A 22,717-nucleotide genomic window follows, 5' to 3' on the forward strand; every position below is an offset into this window, starting at 1 on the left:
TACAATTTGTTTGAATGTTGTCTAGCGATCCGAGTAAGCAGGTATCCAAGACACCACATATTTGACGACGAGCATGGAGACATAATCCTTCTTTGCTAGTGTTTGATTGACTGTTATTTTTGGTTATCAGTCCATTGTCTAGCGCTACTGGGGAAGATGTTACTGTGCGTGGCACATAAAAATATAAAGACTTTACAACCAACCTAAAAGATGACAACTAGTACTAAATATACAAATAAAATATTCGCAATCGTAGAACACCAAGGCACTGGCAAAATATGTTTGTAATGGGACACAATTTAAAGACGTATTCGTCAGTTAGTAAGGTTTTAGGGTAGCTAGTTTGGCAGTACGTAGGAGTTGCGAGTGTAGTCTGTTCGCTCATTCAGGAGCGGACCAGAATGCTTTTCGATCTTGACAGGTACTGTCTATCGCGCCCAGAGGACAGTACTTCAGCTTATGCCACAAAACTGTGACTCGCCTCCGAACAATGGTGCACAAGGGTAGAGCCCGTTTTCTGTCACTAATGCTTTCTAGCCACGAGCGACGCGGACTTTCAGCAGAGCCTCTTCTTCGCCGCTGTCGCAGTGCAGTGCTTTAAGGAACAGTGTGCGGAGGCGGGACGACTGGCGTGGAGTGGGCGTGGCCCCGGCCCGGACCCGAGCGACGGCGGACGCGTGTGGGGCGGGGCGCGCCGCCCACGCGCGCACGCACGGCACGTCTGCCGCACGCGAGCGTCACTGGGTGCACAAAAACTTCGCTAGGCTGTTCCAACTGCACACAGAGAGGTGTCCCGTCGTCACCAGAAGAGGAAATTAATACGAACGTCTTCAGCGAAAAAGCACGGACTCTTTAATGATCTATAACTAACCTGGAATGAGCAGACAGAATTAGTTCCGTTTGCAGATGCTACACGTAATATTTTCCCAAGAGGAATAAAGAAGTATCAAAATGATTCACTTCCCACAAACGATATAGGTTTAAGATTTGAAAGAACGCAGGGCTATCGAGAGTACAACCGAGAACAGAGCAGTTGCGGTTAGTATACTGCACTAAATAGAAATTTTAAGCCCGGTACATAGTTCCTAGTGATGAACACTTAAATAGAAAACAGCCCGCCCGGTTAGCCGAGCTGTCTAACGCACGGCTTTCCGGAGCGGGAAGGAGCGCCTCGTCCCCGGCACGAATCCGCCCGGCGGACTTGTGTCGAGGTCCGGTGAGTTGACCAGCCTGTGCATGGTTTTTAGGCGGTTTTCCATTTGCCTCGGCGAATTCGGGCTGGGCCCCCTTATTCCGCCTCAGCTACACTATGTCGGCGATTGCTGCGCAAACAAGTTCTCCACGTAGGCGTACACCACCATTACTCTACCACGCAAACATAGAGGTTAAACTTGTCTGGTGTGAGGCTTTCCTTGGGGGGTCCACAGGGGCCTAACCGCACAATAAGCCTGGGTTCGGTGTGGGGCGGCGGAGGGGTGAAGTGGACTGCGGTAGTCGTCGTGGGGTTTCGGACCACTGAGGTGGGGACGGAGCCTCTCCGTCGTTTCTAGGTCCCCGGTAAACATACAACATACAAATACCAATACCGCATAATGGGTTCGATAAGACGTTTCCCTTCCGCTACTTTAAACAGTGCAATAATAATAAGTTTTCTGTCCACAGAACATAATAATTTAACATACACTTTCATTCACTGATGCCCTACGGATAACATTTTGGAGTAGCTCCTCAATTAGGTACCAGTTCTTCACAATACAACGACAGTAATTATAGCCATGTGTACAGCTCGTGTATGTGATACATCCACACGGTATCCGCATAAGTACATGCGACTGTTACCTATACTTTCACATTTGTGATATTTGTCGCCTACGACCCGTTTGAGTTTGAAAGCAATAGAGAGGCTGACAAATGTAATTCTGGAAGGAGATGCCAGCTGCTCTACTCCGTAGTGATGAATCAGATTCCCCCTGTCGTAAGCGGAGCGCTTGCCCGCCGGCTTTCCCAGCACACACCTCGCGCACGGCCTGCGGCACACGCCCGGCCTCCGTCCTCGTCCGCTGCTCCCACGGCGAGGCAAAGTTTACACGCTTTCACTCTCGACGTCTCGTGCCAGACAAAAAGACTCCCTCCACTGCGAGAGTAGTTTCTCACTAAGCGCGTCCTGTAGTTGCGTGTTTCCTCCCACGGCCGCCGTTTGTGCGGCAGCCGTGTGCCACTCGGTCGGTCGCAGGGCGTCGCCCACCCAGTAGAGAGGAGAGGGGTCCGCTACCCAAAGCTAATCAGAAGGGGGCGACTGCTCGAGGGGGAATCGCCAACATCCAGGGACGCTCCTGTCAGAGGTGTCAGAACGACTTCCGAGTCGGTCGTTGCCGCACCGTGCTCCCTTGGCTCACACTCACCCTTCTCCGACACTGCCCAGCCGCTGCTTCCGCCACCTCCCCTCCCTTCAGGCTCTTGCTGCTTCTGCTGCAGCGCCGGCGACATATTGCAAACGTCCCAAGTATCGATCAGCAGATACCGACATTTTGCACACATACTATCCGATTTACTTCACCGCTGTACTGGGCTTCCATAACCCTGTTTTCTATATACGTTTACTGGGTATTACACGTTCTACATCTACATCTACGTGATTACTCTGCTATTCACAATAAAGTGCCTGGCAGAGGGTTCAATGAACCACCTTCAAGCTGTCTCTCTACCGTTCCACTCCCGAACTGCACACGGGATAAACGAGCACTCAAATTTTTCTGTGCGAGACCTGATTTCTCTTACTTTATCGTGATGATCGTTTCTCCCTATGTAGGTGGGTGCCAACAGAATGTTTTCGCAATCGGAGGAGAAAACTGGTGATTGAAATTTCATGAGAAGATCCCGTCGCAACGAAAAACGCCTTTGTTTTAATGATTGCCACTCCAATTCACGTATCATGTCTGTGGTACTATCTCGCCTATTTCGCGATAATACAACACGAGCTGGCCTTCTTTGTACTTTTTCGATGTCATCCGTCAGTCCCACCTGATGCGGATCCCACACCGCACAGCAGTACTCCAGAATAGGGCGGACAAGCGTGGTGTAAGCAGTGTCTTTAAAAGATCTGTTGCACCTTCTAAGTGATCTACCAGTGAATTGCAGTCTTTGATTTGCTCTACCCACAATATTATCTATGTGATCGTTCCAATTTAGGTTATTTGTAATTGTAATCCCTAAGTATTTAGCTGAATTTACAGCCTTCAGATTTGTGTGACTTATCACGTAATCGAAATTTAGCTGATTTCTTTTACTGCTGATGTGAATAACTTCACACTTTTCCTTACTCAGGGTCAATTGCCACTTTACGCACCATACATATATCTTATCTAAATCATTTTGCTAGTCGTTTTGATCATCTGATGACTTTACAAGACGGTAAATGACAGCATCATCTGCAAACAATCTAAGACGGCTTCTCAGATTGTCTCCTGTGTCGTTAATATACATCAGTAACAATAGAGGGCCTATAACACTTCCTTGGCGAACGCCGGATATTACTTCTGTTTTACTTGATGACTTTCCGTCTATTACTACGAACTGTGACCTTTCTGACAGGAAGTCACGAAATCAGTCGCACAACTGAGGCGGTACTCCGTAGGCACGCAGTTTGGTTAGAAGACGCTTGTGAGGAATGGTGTCGATAGCCTTCTGGAAATATAAAAATATGGAATCAATTTGACAACCCCTGTCGATAGCACTTATTACTTCATCAGTATAAAGAGCTAGTTGTGTTTCACAAGAATTTTATTTTCTGAAACCGTTCTATGTGTCAATAAATCATTTTCTTCGAGGTACTTTATAATGTTCGAATACAGTATATGTTCCAAAACCCTACTGCAAATCGCCGTTAGTGATATAGGCCTGTAATTCAGCGGATTACTCCTACTTCCCTTTTTGGGTATTGATGTGACATGAGCAATTTTCCAGTCTTTAGGTACTGATCTTTCTGTGAGTGAGTGGTTGTATATAATTGCTAAATATGGAGGTATTTTATCAGTATACTCTGAGAGGAATCTGACTGGTATACAATCTTGACCGGAGGCGTTGCCTTTATTAAATGATTTGAGCTGGAATAATTCTCGAAGCAGAAACTCTGCAAATAGTTGTGGACGTGAAGAACCAGTGCAACTCAAGAGTATTCACAATATAGCCAATTTTCGTCAGCTGCTTTATTGTCTCCAAGTTCGAGTGTCTGTGAATCTGAAAAGAGTTAAAGCAGCGAAGAACAGACAATACCGCGACTAATCAGTCCCAATAGTTAACTTCCTTTTTTAACAGTGATAGTACTAGGTACAACTTCACCTAATTAGACTGGCGACCGTTCTCTTTACCTAATTGCAGTTTGTTTCGAATCCCGTTTGTTCTGATGTTGCTTTCATTGAATAGCAATCTTTCGAGGAACGAAAACACTCAGTTTACTTACCATCACGTACGATCATGGTCAACTTGAAATGTTTTCACAGGAGCAACATTATCGGTCTATAGCTGATTTAGTAGTAGCCGGTAGAGTTATAGTATGCATGTTTGTTCCACATCTCCTCCTAAACCACTGGGTCGATTTCCACCAGTCTTGGTAAACGAGGCACTTACTGCACGAAAAGAACCGCCGTGGGGGAAAGAAGCCGACGGCCTTGCCGCAGTGGTAACACCGGTTCCCGTCATATCACCGAAGTTCAGCACTGCCGGGCTCGGCTAGCTGTCGGACGGGTGACCGTCCGGTGTGCCGAGCGCTGTTGGCAAGCGGGGCGCACTCAGCCACTGTGAGGCAAACTGAGGAGCTACTCGATTGTGGAGTAGCGGCTCCGGTCTCGGGAACTGAGATACGGCCGGACAAGCGGCGTGATGAAGACATGCCCCTCCATATAGGAATCCAGTGACGCCTGTCGGCAGAAGATGACACGGCGGCCGGTCGGTACCGGTGTGAATTCGTGGCCTGTTCGGGTGGAGTTTACTCTTTAGTTTAACAGCTCTTAACCGGTTAAAAATCTCTCTACGGTACTTCACCATCCGATTCACAGACACAGAAGCAGAGCCGCCTCAGGGGACGACACCCTTCCCAGCTGCGTCATGGCGTGCACGCGCGCAGGCGACATCGTGGGCTCATACTGCCACGTCTTTACTAAGTCTGACTAGAGTCTGGAACCACTGAAATAACATCACTCATCCTGTCAACCCACGACGCTGCATTTCGTTTTCTGCTCCCATCCCGGGAGCTTCCCCTTTCCGATCAGGCTGTGCATTAAAGTGAAATATTGTGTCTCTCCTTGGAGGCAGTGGTACGTAATGTAATTCCCTTACGTCCACAAGTGTGTTCGTGACACAGACTTTCGAGAGAGGTTTAGAGCCAGGGTCGAAGTCTCTATATCTGTCCTGGCCAGGCCCGTACAAAAAGAGAGAGACTAAAATAAAATCTGCTGTTCCAGTCACAAATTCGGGTTGCTTACACAGTTACGAGTTCAGTCGTAGCAGGCACGACGCTGCACGCTCCAGATAGCGTCTGAGCACAGGATGAGAAAATGAGGGGGACGGAGAAATTTCTGGGTTCACCTGTACGTTAATTCACAAATTGCTGGAAGAGGCGTAGAGCTGCAGCAGAAGATCCAGTGGTCGTCGGTTTCAGAAAGCCACGTGCGCAGGGAGTTGGTCCCCTCCGACGGCCAGACCTTGCGAACGTGGCCTGGCCAGCGGAGGGGCCCAACTGCGGCACAGGCCGGAGCTGCCGCCTCCGCCTCCGCCCCCGCTGGCGACGGAGACCTTTTGCTTTCGCACTCACCGTACCGTGCCGTACGGTACAGTGAGCGACGGCCTGAGTCTGCAAAATTACTGGGAGACGCACTCCAGGCCCGAGTTCTGTAGGCTTTACTTCGTTACCAGCAGTCGGGCGGTAGCTGATGATGTTTGGTTTGTGGGGCGCTCAACTAAGCGGTCATCAGCGCCCGTACAAATTCCCAGTTTTCACACAGTTCAATTTTTATACAGTACAATCCCACTGTCACGAATGATGGTGATGATGAGAATGAAATGATGAGGACAACACAAACATCTAGTGATGGTGGTGGTTGGGATGTTTAAGGGGGACTAAACAGCTAAGGTCATCAGTCCCCCACAAACATCTAGTCGCCGGGCAGAGAAAATACCCAACCCGGCCGGGACTCGAAGCCGGGACCCCGTGATCCAGAGGCAGCAACGCTAGCCGCTAGATCACTAACTGCGGACCTCGGGCGGTAGTAATCGCCGTTTTTCGCATCGTGAATTTGTTTCCGCCCCCTAGAAAGCAACTGCGCCCCATTCCACTTTCCTCAGCAACTTTAAAAATTTTTGCATGCGTACATATTCACGCTGTTTTTAACATGCAACCTCACGCTCCCGCAAGCTCCCCTATTGTAACTCGTTCACACCCGGCAGTCCATAGCTGTAACTCGCTCATACCCATCCACTTCCATTTGCCCATTTCACTCACCCACTCAACTCAACTCACTGTCGTTGTCTCTCTCAGCCAGTGCCCCACGTCTAGAGCCTCCTTCTTCTTCCTACTACTACTGTCCTCTCCCACTGTCGCTGTCTCCCTCCTAATGCATTCCCTCCTTCCTAATGCTGTTATCTCACCTCACTATACCGAGCGAGGTGGCGCACTGGTTAGCACACTGGACTCGCATTCGGGAGGACGACGGTTCAATCCCGCGTCCGGCCATCCTGATTTAGGTTTTCCGTGATTTCCCTAGATCACACCAGGCAAATGCCGGGATGGTTCCTTTGAAAGGGCATGGCCGACTTCCTTTCCCATCCTTCCCTAATCCGAGCTTGTGCTCCGTTTCTAATGACCTCGTTGTCGACGGGACGTTAAACACCAATATCCTCCTCCTCACGTCACTATATCCCTCTTCCTCATTGTCATTGACATAGACTCTATCCGTCATTATCTCTGGTTCTCACTCAGTTCCACTTTCTCTCCCCCCCCCCTCCACCCCCACCCTGCACTTTCAAATTCACTCTTTTCGTAGAACTGCTCTGTCACTGTCAACAGTGTTCCACTGCCACAGAGTCCCTCTCTTTCTCTCACACAGCACTTGTCTCCTTCGCTCTTAGTGAACCACAACCGCTACCTACTACCTTCTGGTACTTATTACATTTCCGTCTCTTTCCCACTACCACTCTATTCCTCTCTCTCAGCATAAAAAAGTACAACTAAGTTCGCATGCCGAAATGTTTGCGAACTTTCTAACAGGTGCTGAGAGAGGCAGAATAAGGCAGATGGTACTCCAATTTTCAGTCAGTCTTTTAAATAAACAAGAATACTTCGAATTGTTTGCACTCTGACACGAGCATTTTTCCGCTGCTTCCCTTCTTTTCTCTGCTGCGGCAGGGCATACAAGTCATATGAAAAGAAATTTATTGGTCAGTAAAATTTAAGTATTTAACTTACGTCAAACTGAAATAATGCAGAATGAATTGTAAACCCTAAACTGCATTTTACGTGCATAAATATTTCGAATCTGGTTCAGTACTATAACAAGGGGTTCCCAAATGACAACGGAGACACTTTACAGCGTATTTCTCCGTACTACGTCACTTTATAAACTACGTTTTTACCTCACACCAGATTTTACGTGTACAAGTAGGGTAACTGTTTTCACCTCTCGATATCGGAAACGGATACAGATATGAAGAAAATTTTCAACATTGTTCGAGATAAGGATCTTAAGAATATATAGTAGTAATTAGAGTCACCTTCTGTGCACAGCCGTCTTGGAGTCTGCGGCTCAGTTGAAAAATAAATATTTTTGAAACTGGGCAGATGGCACTCTACTAGAGAACAGACAACTATAATTTGAGCAATCGGCTACTGTTGCTCACACTGACGAGCCAAAGAAACCGGTACACCTGCGTAATGCCGTGTAGGACCCCGCGAGCACGCAGAAGTGCCGCATCAGGGCGTGGCATGGACTTGACTGATGTCTGTAGTAGTACTGGAGGGAATTGAAATCATGAATCCTGCAGGGCTGTCCACAAATCCGTAGGAATACGAGCAGGTAGAGATCTCTTCTGAACAGCATGTTCCAAGGCATCCCAGATATGCTCGATAATGTTCATGTCTCGGGAGTTTTTTGCGTGGCCAGCGGAAGTGTTTCAACTCACAAGGGAACCTCCCCATCGCACCCCCCTCAGATTTAGTTATAAGTCGGCACAGTGGATAGGCCTTGAAAAACTGAACACAGATCAATCGAGAAAACAGGAAGAAGTTGTGTGGAACTATAAAAAAATAAGCAAAATATACAAACTGAGTAGTCCACGCGAAGATATACAACATCAAGGACAGCGTGAGCTCAGGAGCGCCGTGGTCCCGCGGTTAGCGTGAGCAGCTGCGGAACGAGAGGTCCCTAGTTCAAATCTCCCCTAGAGCAAAAAATTTTTCTTTATTTTCGCAAAGTTATGATCTGTCCATTCGTTCATTGACGTCTCTGTTCACTGTAATAAGTTTAGTGTCTGTGTTTTGCGACCGCACCGCAAAACCGTGCGATTAGTAGACGAAAGGACGTGCCTCTCCAATGGGAACCGAAAACATTTGACAGCAAGGTCATAGGTGAACCGATTCCTCCACAGGAAAACGCGTCTGATATATTCTATACGACACTGGTGACGGCATGTGCGTCACATGACACGAATATGTTGTCGACCCACCTAACTTGTACACTTGGCGAATGGGTAAAAAGATTCTTCTACGTTGCCCGATTTAGGTTTTCTTGTGGATGTGATAATTACTCCCAAAAAATGATGAAAACATAAGAGTTTGTCACATAAACTGCAACACATGAATCCAAAAGTCTCACAGTCGCACACTTTTCCCTGTGCTCTGTCAAACATACGTTTTTAACGTTTTCAAATTTTTCCGTGTGTAGACCGGCAAAGCCTGCATATGTCAAAGCAAATCTGAACATGTCCTGGAATTTTGGAGAGCGAAGTTGATTATGTGTGAGTGCCTGAACTTTGATAATTGTCTGAAAATAAAAAATTAAACTTTTTGCTCGAAGGAAGACTTGAACCAAGGACCTCTCACCCCGCAGCTGCTCACGCTCACCACGGGACCACGGCGCTCCCGAGTTCTGATTATCCTTGATGTTGCCTATCTTGCGCATGCACTACTCAGTTTGTACATTTTGCTTATTTTTTTAATAGTTCCACACAACTTCTTCCTGTTTTCTCGATTGACTGTGTTCAGTTTTTTAAGGTCTATCCACTGTGGCAACTTATAACTAAATCTGAGGGGGGGGGGGGTGATGGGGAGGTTCCCTTGTCAGAAGTGTGTTCCTCGAGCAACTATGTAGCAATTCTGGTCATGCTGGGTTTCGCATAGTCCTGCTGGAATTGATCAAGTCCGTCGGAATGCACAGTGGACATAAATGGATGCACATGATCAGACAGTATGCTTACGTACGTGTCACCTGTCAAGAGTCGTATCTAGACGAATCAGGGGTCCCAAATCACTCCAACACCATTACAGAGCCTCCACCAGTTTGAACAGTCCCCTGCTGACATGCAGGGCCCATGGTTTCATGAGGTTGTCTCCGTAACCATACGCGTCCGTTCGCCCGATACAATTTGAATCGAAACTCGTCCGACCAGGCAACATGTTTCCAGTCATCAACAGGCCAATGTCGGTACTGACGGGCCCAGGCGAAGCTTAAAGCTTAGTGTCGTGCAGTCATCAAGGGTACACGAGTGGGTCCTCGGCTCCGAAAGCCCATATCGATGATGTTTCTTTCGTTGGATGGTTCGCACGCAGACACTAGACAATTTGCGGAAGCCTTACACTTCTGTCACGATGAACGATTTTCTTCAGTCGTCGTTGGTCTCGTTCTTGCAGGCTCTTTTTCCGGCCGCAGGGAAGTCGGAGATTTGATGTTTTACCGGATTCCTGATTTCACGGTACGCTCGTGAAATGGTCGCACGGGAATATCCCCACTTCATCGCTACCTCGGAGATGCTGTGTCCCATCGCTCGTGCGCCTACGATAACTCCACGTTCAAACTCACTTAAATCTCGATAACCCTCACTGTAGCAGCAGTAACCTACCTAAGAAGTGCGACGGACACTTGTTGTCTTATATAAGTTTTGCCGACCGCAGGGCCGCATCCTGTCTGTTTACATATCTCCGTATTTGGATACGCATGCCTATACCAGTTTCAGTGTAATTAGAATTTTGCGCGGCATCCGCAAATATTCGAAAATATGTCAATATATAAATGAGCACTGATATTATTGACGAAGGATTCAGAGAAAACGTCGCTATTAACGAAACACTAGAACCGGAGATATCAGGAGCCCGGCCTATGTGGCGCACGCGGTCTAATTTCAGTTGCCTGGCATGTTCGGTATTCTACCGAACTGTTTGGTATTCCAGCCTAGTATTCGGTACCGAAGTATGAGTGGTTTCATATTTTTAGAATTGCTTTCATATCGGTAATTTATTTATTCATTATAATTATTGTCGCTTCTACTCGGTGTTTCAGAAGTTACAAAATCTGAATCCAAATATCCTTAAAACTAACTGCAATTACCATATCTTAAATACTGCAACAAAGCACTGCATGAAATTATTATCTTTCGATGTCGTAAGTCCTGTGCTAAATGTTTCTGGTGAATTTTCTGTCAGTGCAAAAAGAGTGGAGGCGCTTCAAAAATGCTTTGCGTTTCTACTTAAGATTGGCTTTCCGTGTTTCACCATATAACAGTTAGGTGAGCAACTTTACTGTCACCTGTGTAAAAGCTTTCGCATGATTGGAAAGCGATCAAAATGTATATCTCCCAAGAGGGTGACAATGAGTGTAATGTGCTCATTTGGTCTTTTGCCGCTAATGAAGAAAGTGGATTGCCAGAATGCTGTATTTTTTTCTGTACAGCATTTATTAAATTTATTTCACAAACGTATTAAAATTCTGGAACCCTAATACATAAATTATGCTCACAATGAAAGAGGATACTGAATCATGTAAGAACGAGGGTTTCTTCGGAGAAAAAAAACAAAGCAAGAAATGGTAAAAACTAAAACATGTTGAGCGAAATAAATTCAAGAAGAACACTCTTGTACCCTACCAAATAGCCGACGATTCTCTTAAAAAGACGCATGACTTTTAAGATTTTCAGTTACGTGAATACAGGGAAAGTAGCTCCTACATACGAAAAATACAAGCATCAAAGGTGGTGGGTGTTGAAGAGGACACTGATAAAGATAGTTAATACGAAGATTTATTCAATAAAACTCTGGAACAATTACACAGTCAAGCGTCTACTTCGCAAACACGTTTTCGTGGAAAACTTTAACGGAGATGAAACGTCTAACATAAATACACTCCTGGAAATGGAAAAAAGAACACATTGACACCGGTGTGTCAGACCCACCATACTTGCTCCGGACACTGCGAGAGGGCTGTACAAGCAATGATCACACGCACGGCACAGCGGACACACCAGGAACCGCGGTGTTGGCCGTCGAATGGCGCTAGCTGCGCAGCATTTGTGCACCGCCGCCGTCAGTGTCAGCCAGTTTGCCGTGGCATACGGAGCTCCATCGCAGTCTTTAACACTGGTAGCTTGCCGCGACAGCGTGGACGTGAACCGTATGTGCAGTTGACGGACTTTGAGCGAGGGCGTATAGTGGGCATGCGGGAGGCCGGGTGGACGTACCGCCGAATTGCTCAACACGTGGGGCTTGAGGTCTCCACAGTACATCGATGTTGTCGCCAGTGGTCGGCGGAAGGTGCACGTGCCCGTCGACCTGGGACCGGACCGCAGCGACGCACGGATGCACGCCAAGACCGTAGGATCCTACGCAGTGCCGTAGGGGACCGCACCGCCACTTCCCAGCAAATTAGGGACACTGTTGCTCCTGGGGTATCGGCGAGGACCATTCGCAACCGTCTCCATGAAGCTGGGCTACGGTCCCGCACACCGTTAGGCCGTCTTCCGCTCACGCCCCAACATCGTGCAGCCCGCCTCCAGTGGTGTCGCGACAGGCGTGAATGGAGGGACGAATGGAGACGTGTCGTCTTCAGCGATGAGAGTCGCTTCTGCCTTGGTGCCAATGATGGTCGTATGCGTGTTTGGCGCCGTGCAGGTGAGCGCCACAACCAGGACTGCATACGACCGAGGCACACAGGGCCAACACCCGGCATCATGGTGTGGGGAGCGATCTCCTACACTGGCCGTACACCACTGGTGATCGTCGAGGGGACAGTGAATAGTGCACGGTACATCCAAACCGTCATCGAACCCATCGTTCTACCATTCCTAGACCGGCAAGGGAACTTGCTGTTCCAACAGGACAATGCACGTCCGCATGTATCCCGTGCCACCCAACGTGCTCTAGAAGGTGTACGTCAACTACCCTGGCCAGCAAGATCTCCGGATCTGTCCCCCATTGAGCATGTTTGGGACTGGATGAAGCGTCGTCTCACGCGGTCTGCACGTCCAGCACGAACGCTGGTCCAACTGAGGCGCCAGGTGGAAATGGCATGGCAAACCGTTCCACAGGACTACATCCAGCATCTCTACGATCGTCTCCATGGGAGAATAGCAGCCTGCATTGCTGCGAAAGGTGGATATACACTGTACTAGTGCCGACATTGTGCATGCTCTGTTGCCTGTGTCTATGTGCCTGTGGTTCTGTCAGTGTGATCATGTGATGTATCTGACCCCAGGAATGTGTCAATAAAGTTTCCCCTTCCTGGGACAATGAATTCACGGTGTTCTTATTTCAGTTTCCAGGAGTGTATATATGATGGTAACAGGGGTGGTTGGTCACCCTGGCAATAATTTGTTTGTTCTGTAAAGGTGGCTGCAATAGTTTTAATTTTATGTCATGTCTGCCTGCTCCTTTGTCATTTTTGAATAAATCGGTTCCTGGTCACTGATGCTGTTAACCAGTTGCTTTCAGTCGTATGTGAGCCTGAAACATCCTTGGGGTTATACCGTTTACGTGCCGTAGTTTAAATTTCTTAGCTAGATTTCATCAGCTCGTCTAATGTGAAATCTGTAAATGTGAAAGATCCAGTGTTTGAAGAGATTGTGGCAAGAGTTTTGGAGGAAGATGACGGAAATAGCAGCGAACATTTATTTTCAAGTGAGGAAAATAATTTAAATATACAATGTGAACATAATTCTGAGAATAGAGCTGCAACTTGAGAAGATGATGATAACGAGGAAGAGGAGAAGGCATCATCAACAAACACAATTAAAGTAACACTGGATTTTTATTTTCTAAAGCATTGCCTAAGAAAAATAAAACCCAGGGTCGAATCATTGTGAAATTTCCTAAAGCTGCTAACATTGCTCAAAACTTAAGTTCGGAGATAAACTCTGTCCGAAAAGGCCCAACGCCACCGACTGGTCGCCGTGTCATCCTTAGCGGATGCGGATATGGAGTGACATGTGATCAGCATACTGCTCTCCCGGCTGTATGTCAGTTTTCGTGACCGGAGCCGCTACTTCTCAGTCACATAGTCCTCAACCGGCCTCACTTGTAGTGAATCATGGAGCGCGCCCCTACAACTCCGTATCGGGCGTTACAATCAAATGGTTCAAATGGCTCTGAGCACTATGGGACTCAACTTCTGAGGTCATCAGTCACCTAGAACGTAGAACTAGTTAAACCTAACTAACCTAAGGACACCACACACATCCATGCCCGAGGCAGGATTCGAACCTGCGACCGTAGCGGTCTTGCGGTTCCAGATTGCAGCGCCTACAACCGCACGGCCACTTCGGCCGGCGTTACAATCAAATGCGACTGAAAATCGACGTTTTTCTGAGTGAACTGAAAATAATAGCCCCGCGTGGATGTTCTGGGACTTTATTGCATATATCTTTGGGCATCTGAAAACACAAGCACGAAAAATGAACAACTTAGACATATTCAAGCCAACATTCAAGAACCAATATTCGCCGACCGCTGTGACCGAGCGGTTCTAGGCGCTTCAGTCCGGAACCGCGTGACTGCTACGGTCGCAGGTTCGAATCCTGCCTCGGGCATGGATGTGTGTGGTGTCCTTAGGTTAGTTAGGTTTAAGTAGTTCTATGTTCTAGGGGACTGATAAGGGTTGGGTTGGGTTGTTTGGGGGAGGAGACCAGACAGCGAGGCCATCGGTCTCATCAGATTAGGGAAGGATGGGGAAGGAAGTCGGCCGTGCCCTTTCAGAGGAACCATCCCGGCATTTGCCTGAAGCGATTTAGGGAAATCACGGAAAACCTAAATCCGGATGGCCGGACGCGGGATTGAACCGTCGTCCTCCCGAATGCGAGTCCAGTGTGCTAACCACTGCGCCACCTCGCTCGGTCAGGATTGATGACCTCAGCAGTTAAATCCCATAGTGCTTAGAGCCATTTGAAGCATTTGAACGAATATTCAGTTTGAAGACTTTCTTCTCTCGTGTAACAAAACCTAAAGTATGTATTTGGAAGCAAACTCACTGGTGAAAGAGAAGTATTTATTGAATTCTGGTGGGCAATAGGTATTTTAAAAAGTAACATTTGTAATTCGTAACATGGACATTAGTTTGTGATTAGAGGTAGGTACGTAAGAAGCTAGAATATGTGAAAGCAGAACTAAACAAAGTAACGGCATCCAATATTACAGTTTTAGTTAGAAGAGACTACGATATTATGTGAAGTGTAGAAGTGTCCATTGTTACGTACATCCAAGAATGCGTAGTTAATGTTATTTTGCCCCCGAAGTAAAGTACCGTGAGAGCATCGTTAAGGAAGCAGAACAAAATAAAGTAGAATACCGCTGCAGTCGTTAGCGCGTCGGGACGTGGAACCTTGGTGTCAGAGGACAACTGTATTAAAGAGGACTGTAATATAGTTCTGAAATCGTGAAACTCACGGCACGAAACGTGTCGCCTCAAAGTGCCGGCGGCGAGTTGGTGAATGCTCCGCGGAAGGAAGAAACAATTGCAGACCGACGGCGACAGTAAGAACTCCGCACTGGACGCCGTAACTGGCGGCGTCACACGAAGAGCCGAGTGTTGCCGGCTGTGCGAGGCCTGGGACACGTGACGTGGCGTGGCGTGGCGCTCGCCGCTGCCCGCTTATCCTGACGTGTGGCGGCCCGGCAGTTTGTCGTCGTGTTATCGACTGGCTGGCGCCCCGCCGCCTCTACAGCGCGCAAGCTAGAAGTTGCTAGAAAGGCAGTGCGGTATCACCCGACACTTTAACGAGGTCGAGACTATTTTCCCGTGTGTCGAACGTCACGTCTCTTTACGAACAATCGCGTAAGTATAGCGTTTCGGATAAGCGTAGCCAAAACACAGACAAAAGTACTCTAAAATATCATAAACTAGAATGCACATCGTCAGCTCATTGGTACTGATTAAAATACATTCGAAGAAAAGACGGACAATTGTGTTAACTAGGAAGTAAGAAAACACAAAATGAGTTAGCTCTATTCGTGGAAGAAGCAATGGGTAGGCCGATAAGGCGAAGAAACACCGATGCAGAGGAAAATTCTGCTTGGTTTGGAATTGGGTACAGACTTCAGGAAGAAGTGACGTTTCAGTTAGTATGCCAGCACGCCAGCGTCGAGTCGAGAGCAGGGGCCCTATTCTGCATCTTTTCGCCATTTTGCCGATCGGTTCGGTACGCAACGGCACCGAACTGTCTTATTTCCGAAACAGAGCCCCAACATTATTCAGTTAGCATTTCGAAAGCGACGCCGAATGGTCCTAGCGAACCGGAACGCTGTCGTCAGTTCTCGCGCCAACCGACGTTAAGAAATCTGCCTCAGATCCGCGCATGCGTACTGCATCGCCACAGTGGCACGAACTCGGAGCGGCTAGCTGCTGAGAAGGCGGGTTACGCTACGTTATTCTGTTTCAATTTCGCTGAACACAGGCTTCCATGAATGCATGATAGCGATACAATATTGACTGTGTCCTGCAAACCGTCGTAAATGCCACATTACGTCATTTTATTCTCATTCACATCGACGTCTTGTTTAGTAATTTACGTTTCCGAATATGAGTTAGGAATGGAGTGTAGTACCACATTGTACAAATACATCTATACAAACACCCGAAAAATTCGTCGATTTTTCTGTTTTCCGTCGTTCCTTAGTTGCTTCAAAATTCATGGAGGTATGCTCCGTCTATGCAACTAATTAAAGGCAGTTTGTTTATTGCCACATGCGTTTCGCTTCCTTTATTGATGAAAATGCGTCACAAATAAAAGAAGCGAAACACGTGTGGGAATAAACTGCCTTCAATTAGTTGCATAGACGCAACACATCTGCACGAACCTGAAAAATTATTTAAGAGAGTGTCAGAGAATAAGAAGATGCATAGAACGTGGTTGTAACTCGCTCCTAGAGATCCAACCGATGAAGTTGCCTACTTCCCTATTGACGCGTCAACGAAATGCCTTTGATCACTACCCGACTTAACTTCTGAGGTCATCAGTCGCTAGAACTTAGAACTACTTAAACCTAACTAACCTAAGGACAGCACACACATCCATGCCCGAGGCAGGATTCGAACCTGCGACCGCAGCGGTCGGGCGGTTCCAGACTGAAGCGCCTAGAACCGCTCGGTCACACCCGCCGGCCGATACGTCAACGATTTGTGTCATAAAAACAAAATTTAAAAAAATCGGCTTTTCGAGATCGTTTGGCGAGTGCAGCTATAGACGTTCATTATAGTTTATAACGTGCATCTGATGAATCAAAATGTTTCATATATGGTGGTATAGTCTGAAAATATTGTGGCGGGAGCCTTTCATCTCTGTCTACTACTGTAATCAGATAAATACTTGTGACAAGCTAAAGTATAAAGACGATTGCTGCTAGCTTAATTCGCAGTAATTTGAGTTGTGGTCTTAGATTCCCGTCTCACCACACCCTCGAAATCGCTACGTATTTCGAAAAAAATGGTGAATTATTTGTGACAAGAAGTAGTACAAATCCCACTGTCAGTTGTTTCACGCACATTAATTTCATGTTTCATTTCTTAAACATATGGAAGTTACGAAATTGGAGATACTCGTTACTGAGAAAGCGCACTCTTAATGTGTAAATTACAACGAACATTTCAGAAATATGCTTAAATTTGACAATTAACGAAGTCTCAGGATGAGTTGGAAACACGAAGAGGAACAAAAGTATTTTCGCATCCAGTTGTATACGAAGCTATGCCCTTTGCCTCAGCAGTTCGCCGCCTTACCAATGTCGCTACTACAACTCGCACGCTGTCGTTGCTTTATTTTATGTAATTCGATTTGAGAGAGATGCAGGCTGACTTCATTGCCGAATGATGCGGGCGTAAGCCTCTATCAGACTTTGCAAAATTCCTTTGGATTGTTACTCAAAAGTTTTAAACGCGTTTCGATGGTTACGAAGTAAACCATTTGCAGTAAAGAATACACCAAGTCACTAGTAATTTCAGCTAGCGCTTCTGTAAGATAAGTAAGCAGAGCTGATGTCTTAATATTTAATGATCTTTAAACTATTAATTTCATAAAAATAACAGGCTATTGTGAGAAAATATTGACCGAAAACTTTTTTTTTATGTTGTAATCATTCACAGTAACAACCTAACCTAACCATACTTCTAGCAAAGGAAAATAGTCTTTTATGAACTAACTTTCCAACTGGACACGTCCTGTGGTGATGCTTTAGTAACACAATCACTAAATCCAAAACTAAAACCGCTCAATATGTTTAAAATAACAAACTATAGGTGTAAATAAACCACATCTTACCGAACGACAGAGCCATACCGAAATTCAAAACCTCTCCATACAGTTGTCGAAAAATCGGCGGGAGGACCGTTCGGTAACATGTCTCAGAAGCTTACTGAACAGGAAATTCGGATAAAGAAATGACGTCACTACCGAAACTAATCTACTGCACCGACTGGTTTAACAGGGCCCTACGAGGAAGACGCCAGATTACCGAGGGATTCAAGCGGCGGTGCTCAGACCGCAGGCCCTCCTATTCTGTATTTTTCGTACCGATCGGTGCGGTACATTACCTCGGTGGTGAAGTAATTTTCGGATCTTTATCCGAAGCTGCTATACTCTAAGATTTTGAGACCTGTTCCGGATCGGTCCTGCCACAGATTTTCTGATAACTGTACCAAGAAATGGTTGTTTTGGTACAGTCATTCGTTTGATTCAGTGTGATTTGTTTACAGCTAGAATTTGTTGTCTTAGAATTATTGAGTGGTTTTAGTTTCGGATTCAGAGATTGTGTTTTACTGAAGAATCACCAGGATGCATCTGAGTGGAAAGTGAGTTCATAACAGACTGTTTTCCTTTGTTAGAAATATGGCTTGTATTGTTGTTACTGTGAATGATTATAACATAAAAAACATTTACGGTCAATATCCTCACACGATACCTGTTATTTTTATGTAATTAAGAGTTCAAAAATTATTAAATTTCAAAACTTTGGCTCTGCTTACGTTTATTGCATGAATCTTAACTGAAATTGCTAGTGAGTTCGTGTACTTTTTCCAACAAATGGTATACTTATTATTTATCGTGAAGCCAGATAGTGGAGATCTTTCAAAATTTCACGGATTTACGGGTTACGCCCGCAACGAAGTCAGCCCGCATTAACGCGCTCGCTCTGTACGACTTGTAGTGTGGCGAGGTGGTTAAGGCAAGTAACTGCAGTACTACAGGTCACGGGTTCGCATCCTGTTAAGTATAAATTCTTTTTTCCTTTTCCTATTTGTAATACTTTCTGAGATGCTGTTAGTATCTTCGATTTCATAACTTCTATATGTTTAAGAAATGAAAGATGAAACTGTGTGAAGCAACTGATAGTGACATTTATATTTTTTCTTGTCACAAGTAATTCACATTTTTTTACGAATATGTAGCGATTTCCGAGTGTGTGATTAGACAGGAATCTAAGAGCACAGCTTAAATTACTGCGAATGAAACTAGTAGCAATCATCTTTATACTCTTGCTTGTCACAAGTATTCATCTGAGATCGAATTCTTAACAACAGTAGACAAAGATGAAAGATCCCCACCATAATATTTTCAGACTGTAACACCATATACGAAACATTTTGATTCATCGGATACATATATGCGATTGCAGTCTTTCTCGGCGTATTCCACTGATGAATTCTTCTCGGGTTATCAGCCGAGTAGTGGCGTCGTCCTGTCGCAACGTTTGAATGAGTTTCGTACCCATCATCTTGGACAATTCATCATCAGATACATGTTATAAACTAAGACGACTTCAATAGCTGGACTCGCCACAGGTTTTAGAAAAGGCGTTCTTTAAAATGTTGGTTGTAAGACGCAAATCTTTGATGTATCATACAGGGAAGCAGGCTACTTCATCACTTGGATCTCTAGGAGCAAGCTACAACCACGTTCTATGCATCTTCTTATTCTTTGACACTCTCTTAAACAATTTTTCTGACTCGTGAAGGTATGTTCCATCTAAGCAACTAACTGAAGGCAGATGCTTCACAAATGAAAGAAGCGAATCGCGTATGGCTTCAATCAGTTGTATAGACAGAACATACTTCCACGAATTTTGAAGCAACTAAGAAACGATGCACAGCAGAAAACATGACAAATCTTTTGGGTGTTTTTATAGATGTATTTGTACACTGCAGTACTACACATAATTCCTAACTGATATTCCGAAACGTAAAATCCGAAACAATACGTCGATGTGAATGAGAATAAAACCACATTCATGTCAGTTTCCAGAACACAGTCAAATACGCCATCGTTATTATGTTTGCATGGGAACACAGGGTGAGCGAAATTTGAACAGTATTACGTACTTCAAACTCATTTCTGGTGCTGCGGGGAATAGCGTGGCTGTGTCGGGTGCTAGCCGCTTCGGGTTTCCGCCGCTGTGCGCGCTGCAGTGCGCATGCGCGGATCTGCAGCAGATTGCTTTTGATTGGTTGGCACGAGGAGAACTGACAACAGCATTTCAGTTCGCTAGGACCGTTTGGCATTGCTTCCGAAATGCTTACAGAATAACGTGGGGGCTGTCCTTCGATAAGAGCGCCGCGCGGTGCGCTCGCCTACCGACCCAGTCGCAGAGCAGGCGGAAGATGAGAGCAGAGCCCGTGACGCCGTTCCAGGGGCGAGGCGCCTCTCTAGCCACGCTCCCCTCCCCTTCTTCTTCTTTTTTTCTTTTTTGCACTTTTCATTCTCTGCCCTGAGGGGACAGAGCGGGCCGTTTTAGGGCTTGCTATTTGCCCTTTTCAGCCACGGGTTTATACACTTTATTTTTAGACAATTTTTACATTTCTCTTGCTACATACTGCAAGTTTTCTTTTGGTCATTAACAATTACTGTGATATTTTGATATTTTAACATTTATAATGATATTTTAACGATTTCAGTGATATTTGAACAATTCTTTTTGTTAATATTACGTTACAGTTTCGTTTTCCTTCAATTAATTTTACAATGCAAATTCTTCTTTGCCATTAATAGTTTATAATTACAGATATTTTATAATACAGGTAACTACTTATGCTACTATATATATGCATTTATTTTTCATTTTGTTATTTAGTGTGCAGAGCGAGGGAGGGGAGGTAGAGGGAATTGGGTTAGGTATGTTTTGGTGGTTCTTTTGTGGGCCATGTTCTTGTGTGCTTGGTAGTGTTTGTGTTTTATTCTTGTGTTCTTTGGTCTAGGTGCGGGAGGATGGTGGTATTTTTTGTTAGTGGTGATAGGATTGGGGAGAGATCGGGGTACGTCTTTGCTGTGTTGTGAGCGATTGTGTGGGAGGGTGTTGTGTATTTGAATTTAGGTTTCCTGTTTGTTCTGTGGTTGACTGTGATAATGTCCTCCATGTCCGGTCTTTTGATTAAGATGTGATATCCGTATCTGGCTCTCATTCTGGCTAATCTGGTTTATAGTGGCTCCATTCTGGTTGCCTCATATACTTCGTTGCTGGGTGTTACAGATGGTAGCCTTGCGATACTTCGTAGGAGTCTGCGTGTTCTGTGCTGAACAGTCTTCTTGCGATCGGTGCATGTATGCCTCCCAGGGGGGCTGCCGCATACTCTAGAACTGGACGAATGAAGGTTTTGTACGTATGTATTGCTGTTTGAGGGTTGCAGCCATGGAAGCGTCCTTGCACTTGTCGTCTTAGGTTTTGTCTGAGTCGGGTTTTGTTAAGGAGGTACGTCAGGTGGGTCTTCCAGTTGAGATGTTTGTCTAGGTATACTCCGATGTATATGGCTGTGTCGTTTAGTAGTAGGGGGCTATTCCAGAGGGTTAGTCGGATGTCATGTTCGTTCTGTTGTTTCTTTTTTGTTAAGTGTCTGTGTCTGAAGGGGACTGTCTGTGTCTTGGTTGGGCTAGGTCGTATCCTCCATTTTGCCATCCAGGTTTCTAGACGGTGGAGGTATGCCCACCGTGTGCGCGCTTTCGTCGGCTACCTCGCTGCCCCGTGTCCCTTCTCCGCCCAATCCACGTATGCCAAATCGGTGGCTGGACAGACACACTTGGCGCGACACTGCGCGACTTGTGACAGACACGGGACCAGAGACCAGCCGCCACCGGAAGAGGAGATCAGTCTGTAAGGTCCCGTCGACAGCAAGGTCAATAGAGACGGAGCACCAGCTCGGATTAGGGAAGGAAATCGCCTGCGTGCTTGAACTGCCGTCCTCCCGAATACGAGTCCACTGTGCCGACAGACCAGTGCGCCCGCTCGCTCGGTGCTGCGACCGCAGCTGGGCGACTGCGGTCAGCGCAGCACGTGGCCAATACAGGCCGCACGTCTAGGCTACAATCTTACTACTCACACTGCAGTTTTGCAGGGTCTCAAACAGACCCGTAGCACCTGAAGGGCTGATCGAAAAATGCTACAAAGAAATACTTTCACATTCCTCACTTGAGGCAGAAGCGACGTTAGCGTGACACGTGGCCGGCCTACCGCAGTTACCGCAGCAGGGAGGCTCCTAGCCGCCGCCGTCGCCGCCAGCTCACCTGCAGGCAGAGAGAGACACACCGGCTCTGTTACAATGCTTGCATGCTTTTCATTAAAAATACACACGACCGAAGCTGTCGCTGACAAGACAGGACCACTGGGGCAACTTTGTGCGGACTCTGCTACAAAATAATATGTTGGTAAAACTGCACAAACTGCAGACTGACAAAATGAAAACTTGTACTATTCACACTAAAACGTCCAGGCGGCTCTACTCTGCGAGGCTGGAGGTGTTCTTCAGAATACCTTCCACAAAAGCTTCTCCCGGACAGTGATCCATTTCGGGACCGACAACAACACGTCAGTCTCCGCCGACTAGTGGGAATTGACTACGCTACTGACCGAGTGGTGACCCCTTCGCTCAGGAGGAAGTTGCTCTGGCTATTAACAAACTCAAACCCAAAAAATCCTTAGGCCCCAACGGAATCCACCCAGAATCTATCAGGAATATAGCACCGCGCAGAGCGTATCGTTTCTAATTGAATTAATGAATGACACTACAACACCGACAACTTGGAACTCTGCAGATGCAGTAATCGTCCAGAAGACTGAGGACAGAGACCCGACGAATTCGAAAACATTCAGACCAATTTGCTTGATAAACGCATTGCCTAAGGCACAGGAAAGACTACTTTGCGACGGATTTTGTCACACAGGCATCTCTTTGGCCTTAACCCCCACCAATTCGGGGTTAGATCACAGAAA

At 46.3% G+C, this 22,717-nt stretch overlaps 1 protein-coding gene across 1 annotated transcript in view; it reads right to left on the reverse strand.

Annotated features, from left to right (window-relative positions):
* The window catches only part of LOC126416112 (cadherin-99C), a 627,926-nt gene that overhangs the window by 439,230 nt on the left and 165,979 nt on the right, over positions 1–22,717 (reverse strand). The gene's annotated exons all lie outside the window — the stretch shown is intronic.

The sequence above is a fragment of the Schistocerca serialis genome, chromosome 8 (assembly GCF_023864345.2).
Source record: "Schistocerca serialis cubense isolate TAMUIC-IGC-003099 chromosome 8, iqSchSeri2.2, whole genome shotgun sequence".
NCBI lineage: Eukaryota > Metazoa > Arthropoda > Insecta > Orthoptera > Acrididae > Schistocerca > Schistocerca serialis.